Genomic DNA, 6,000 nt, shown 5'->3' on the forward strand with positions numbered 1-6,000 from the left:
ATCCTACCTTCACCCAGGGGAGTCAGCGACACCCCCTCCTCCTTTCTTTCCCCCCACTCCAACTCACTGGCTGCTCTGCAGGGAGTTCTTACATCTGGTTTCCTCCACCAGGCTGGACTCCACCCCCAAGCACTCTCCTAGGCCCTAGGACCTGATGGGTGTGGTGATTCAGCTCTTTGCTGTCCCCTCCCAGTACTTGGGCACCCCGTTTGATTGTTCTGCTGGGTCTCAGGAGCCTGGGATTGTTAGATACCACTGACTGCCCCTCCTCCCTTCCAGGGTATCCCACCTGTAAATGGTGAATGGGTGAGAGGGTTTGGAGTTCCAAAGATTTGGAGAATTGGAGTAGATTTTGAAGCATTGGGAGGGGGTGGGGGGGGGGGTCTCAGAGGGGGCCATGGCTGAGCTGCTTATAGGTTTGTTTTGTTCTGGATTTTTTTTTTTTTTTTTTTCAGAACTGGGAAGCTCCAGACCTGATTTAAAGAGATAGGCTCCCGAGAAGGGAGTATTCCTTGCCTTGACATGAATTATTCAGGCCGGAGAGGCTGACACTTGATCCACAGGCCATTCTGGTATCAGCAGAGCTGGTTGGGATGGAGGCTCCACCCTCCCCCCCATAGGAATCAGTTAGTCTTTCTCCTGAATTAGGGACAGTTGTTGGATTGACTTCTTCCCTGAGGTTATATTTAACAGATTGGCCAACAGATCAATACCACTTAAGGAGAAGAGGCAGACCCTGCAGTGGCTGGGTCCCAGGCAAAGACCAACAACATCAAGGACCAGGTCTGTTGATGCTGGCGTGGGGGGTGGGAGCTCCCCTCCCCCTTCCATCTCTCTCCCCATTCCCATAATCGCTCCCAGCTTTTAGCAGATGAGAACAAGAAGTTGCATGTGCAGGATTGGACATGTCTATAAGATGTACACGCATGTGTACTTGTACATGTAGAAGCAAGTTTGACACATGAACAGCCCAAGGTACATCCACATGTGAGGAAATACAGACTCATGCTTACTTGAGTGTGCATACACATGTATAGGAAGGTGTGCACAAGCTTGCACATGGTTGCAGGCAGGCTCAGATAAAACTCATGCGAGTACATGCAAGCTCATTCATACATGTAACATACATACATGTTAACATAGATTTGAGTACATCCTGGTATGTGTCCATACATTCATAAGCACATACACACTTGAATATTCATTTTTCTGTTATGTAGGTTCCTGGGTACATTCTCTGAGGGGCAAGCTTACAGACCCATGCATGCAAGCACATGCATCCAGAGATTGGACAACACACCCTGAGCCCATTCCTGCCCTCCACCATGCCCTTGGTTTGTATAAGTAACAGGCTGAGATGTCTTTTCTCATATGGGCACAGGTGCTCAAACAGCCATTGGGGCTGTGCCCTCAGCTACTGTACTCCCGCCACTCCTGGCCCATATCAACGCTAAGCCCTAGCTCTGACATCTCCCTGGTGAGAGGCACTGGCTTTTCTTCCTATTGTGTTTCCAGTACAGGAACTAGCACCAGTGAGTGTGCAGTAAATGTAGGTGGGTGGATGGAAGGATGGATGGAAAGGTCTCTGCTTCCCTGTCCCACTGCATAGAACCCTTTCTGCCTCCAGCCTCTGAGGAATTACAAACCAACTGCCAAGGCCAGAGCCCCCTCTCTAGGACCCCATGGTGGCTGGTTCCTGGTGTGCTGATGGACTCCTTGAGAAGGGGCTGTAGGACAGCAGGCAGCCTTAGGGGGGAAAGGGGGAGCTAGACATCTCAATTGAAGATGGAGGCCCAGAGAGAACCTAGAAACATCAGGTACCAGAGAATAAAGCAATGACCATGTTTTATAAGTGGGGAGTCTGAGGCCAGAGGGCCAGGGACTTGCCTCAAAGCCAGTGGCTGTCTGGGCTTAGCCTAGGACCTGGCCCCAGGCTCCTTGCCCAGGCCTTTGTCCAAGGTATTGGCCTCATCTTAGCGGGACCAGTGCAACAGGGAATCTCATCCTGCCCCCAGGAAACTGAAGCCGGCTACAGACGCCAGGATGGGTATGGTGTGACCTTGGACCTCTCTCCGCCTCTGTCAACTTCTGGAAAGTAGATGGGCTTCTGAATTCCTATCCTTCTTAGTCTTCTCAGAGCTGTTGTGACAATGTGAATGGAAAGTGATTTGCAACAAGAAAAGCCTTATCAACCAGGGCCCGGGGGCCTTGTCTCCTCTGTGACAGGACATGGCATTGTCCTTTTCTGGGACTAATTAGCTCCCATGTCATTTTGCCCTGTTTCGTCTTCCTTCTGCCCCCAGCATAGCAAATTCATGATAGGTGGTAAAAGGAATGAATCTCTACTTGCAGTCTCTGTGAATGTCCCTACCCAACCTCCTCCTCCCCTCCCCTCTCCTCTTTATGCAGGTGTTCCCCTTTTCTGTTCAAGTTTCCCTGGAACCAAGTCTGTGAGCTATTTTGGGGTCTCTCTTCTCTGGAGGAACTTCTCTCTCCATGTTGTCATGCATTCAGCACGCAGTAGGTGTTCAATAAATGTAAGTCCAATTGTGTCTGGGGCTGTATTCATTCTCTGATGCATCCAGTGGAAGTATCTTAGCTCATACATTTTTCCCCACTTGGGGTGCTCTCTCCCCTTGACTCTATTCCTTCAGCACAGCCCAGTCAGAGCTCAGCTTGGGTTCTGTCCCCTTCAGGAAGCCTTCATGGCTTCCTTTTCTCTCCTTTGAATTTCACTTAGCAGTCAGAGGGCTGATGCTCCTCTGAGCCCCCTGACTGTCAGCAACTGAGCTCAGGACTGGTCTGGTCTCCTGTGGTGTCATCTCAGAGCTCAGCATGGAGAAGGGACCAATGGATGAAATAATGGTTTAAAAATCTCTTGCTGATCCTGAGACAGGCAAGATGAGGAGCCCCCATCTACACTTCACACAGCCTCCCAGAAAGGTGAAGTGCTTTCCCCAAGGTTGCACAGCTGACCCAAGCCTGACAGTAGCTCGGGTTTCCTGCTCATCTTCTATGCTGCAGCCCTCCCAATCCTAGGCTCTCTCTCTGTAGAGTGTGACTAGGTTAGATCCCAGGGGACCCTGTGGGCAAAGAGTTCAAGCGTTCAGGGTTTCCTTAGGACTCAGCAAATGAGTCATCCCAGCCCCACCCAAGCAGAGTGACTGCCCTTTGCAGGTTGAGAATCCCCCCATGTCAGCTTCACTGGACCTAGTTCTTGAATTTATTACCACACTAGGCTCCAGAGCCCCTCTCTGAGCCTTCCAAGGCACTCTCCTCTCCAAAGGCCTTGCCCTCTGTAAGGTCCACTGAGCCTTGGCAGGGAGCCTGCAGAGGTTTGGCAATTTCCCTGAGGTCACCCACCAGGTAGTCCCTTCCCCACCTGCCTCCTGCTCCATTTGTCCATCAGAGGTGTCTCAGTGTTCCAGAAGTCTTTAGGCAAGTCTGCCTTCCCAGATCTCAGTTTCCCTGTCTGCAAAAAATGTGTGTGTGTAGACAGGATGATCTTGGAGGGCTTTCAGTGCTGTGCCCCTTGACCTTTTAGGGATGCAGGTCATGGAAGGCAAGGTAATACTGTGATTTGCCCAAGTTGGTGAGCCCACCTTGATGTGTGACCTTGAACTTGGCTCCATCCCAACTATATAGTGCTGTAGCATAGTCTGGTGGGGGAGGACGGTCTTCCTAGCAGCCTGTGATATCTAGGGCCCCTTTATCTTGGCAGACTCCCTTTTCGTCTGTTCCCCCCTTCCTCTGAGGCAAGTGGAGGAGCAGCTGGGCAGGGCTGACATGACGAAGCTCAGTCATTAGGTAGTGGGGGAGGCCCCAGGTTCTCTCCTCTGGTGTAGCTTCTGCACTGGCAGAGAGGGGAAAACTCCACTTCAGGCTTTGCTGTTCCCATTTTTCACTCCCCTCCCCCCCACCCCCCCACTGACTATGAGACACAGGAAAATCCATAGGCCCAAGATTCATTTTCTCCATTGAGTCAGCAGAGGCCACGCTCTGCTTTTGAGGGGCCAGCAACTGGCTTTTAAATAACTCTCTGATATTTAATACCCTCCTCCTCCACTCTGCAGCCTGGGCCTCTGGGGAAAGGCTAGAATAAATGAGCTGGATGAGTCCTCTCAAAGTCGTAAGTGTTCCTGCCTCCACCTCAACCCACCCTCCCCCACCCAGACTCCCAGGCCATTGGGGAAAACCTGATTCTTTATTAGCCTTGCACTGTGCTTTACAGTTTTTAAGTGGTGTCCCAGTCTGGGTTTGTTACCCCCAGGTTAGAATTGAAACCTGAAGTTTAGAAAAGGGAAGTGACCCCATTTTGCTTTTGGTCTTGGTCTACTAGTGGCTGGCTGTGTGACTGTGAGCAGGTTCATGTCCTTCTCTGGGCTTCTAATCCCTTCACTGTGCTACAAGGTGGTTCAGCCGGTGAGTTGCTGCTGGTCCCTCTAGCTGTAAAGTTTTCATGAGTTGCTGCCCTGATCTAGGTCTCCTCTCACGGAACTACTTTTTGCCTCCACACTCTTCTTCCTGGGGAAGCTGAAAGGCAGAGCAGACTTAGGCTCAAGGCCAGCCAGGGTTCCGGTATAAACTCAGTTGAGTCAGGGGCAGGAGTTGGTAGGGGGAAGGGGAAGGAGCAGGGTTGGGGGTTTTCCTCTCCTCCCCTCCCCTCCCTTCCCATTTCCTTTCCTCCCCTTTTCTTCCTATGTTTTGCAGGTAGAGGTTAGGACAGGTCAAGGGCAGTAGCCTATTTAAATCTTGATGTCCTTAAAACTCAAGGTCTCTTCAGCTATAGATGCGCTTCGAGGAGGTGAGAGCTAAACTCTCTAAGCTGCACCAGGTTCAGGCTCCTGATAATGGAAGTTAGTGAGACCAGTTCTCCTGGCTTCACCACTGTTCTGTGTCATTCGGAAAATAGGAATTGATACCTCTGTTGGTTGTAAGAGTGATGCTTAGGGGCCACCCCAAATTAATGATGCAACAAGCCTATTTTATAGGTTTTCTGATTCCCAGTTTGGTGCTCATGCCACTGCCTTGCCGTATGCAGGAAGTTGGGGGCTGAGGAATGGGAATGGGAGAGGCAAATGGGTTCTTGCTTAGATCTAGGAGTGACCTTAGTTTGTCTGGCTTCCTTGTTAACTCGGGTCCTCATGATCCTCCTCAGCTACTCCAAGCCTTCTACTTCTAGAATTATAGGATCTTGGAATCAAAGCACTGAATTATAAGAACCACAGAGTTTGAAGGCCATAGAACCATGGTCTGTTTGAATCAGAATGTAAGACTCTTATGGTGGTAAATGAAACACTTAGAACTTGTGGAAGGTTGTTATATTAATGTTCCCCTGCAATGAATCCTGCCTATTTCTATCTATACTTTTATGATGTCCCTTCCCACACTGACTAGTTTGGCCAGTTGAACTCCTTTGGCTATTGAGACATCAGCAAATGTGATGCAAGCAGAGGGTTTAAAAGTGCTTGTGCATTGGGGCTTTCCTTCTCCTGGTCCCCTGAGATCTCCATGTGTAGATACCCGGGCAAGCTTCTTAGGGGAAGAAAACAGAAATGAGCCACCCCAGCTGAAGCCCTCTAGACCAACTGGCTCCCAAGTGATCTTCCAGCCAGCTGCCTGAGTGACCCTAGAGAAGACCAGGAGAACTATCCAGCTGACCCAAGCCCAAAATTGCTGACTCACAGAATTGTGAACAAATAAAGTCGATGCTGTTTTAAGTCATTATGTTTTGGAGGGGGTGGTTTGTTACACAGCAGTAAATAACTGACTCAGAGGCTTAGAATTAGAATTGTAGAGTCTTAGTCACAGATTCCGTATACCCCTACAAGCATGTATCTTGGTTCCTGGCAGCAGAGACTGGAATCTTTGATGTAGCAACTGAGGACTAGAAGGGCCCTGACACCTCTAACCAGTGAGACCCGCTCCTTTTCTTTATCGACCGATGGGGAGACCAGTTGACCCACTCACCCTCTTACAACCTGGAGCCTTCCCTCCACC

Source organism: Lynx rufus, unplaced genomic scaffold, assembly GCF_022079265.1.
Source record: "Lynx rufus isolate CCGP_SWC_20201006 ecotype Redwood Valley unplaced genomic scaffold, mLynRuf1.p SCAF_9, whole genome shotgun sequence".
NCBI classification, from domain to species: domain Eukaryota; kingdom Metazoa; phylum Chordata; class Mammalia; order Carnivora; family Felidae; genus Lynx; species Lynx rufus.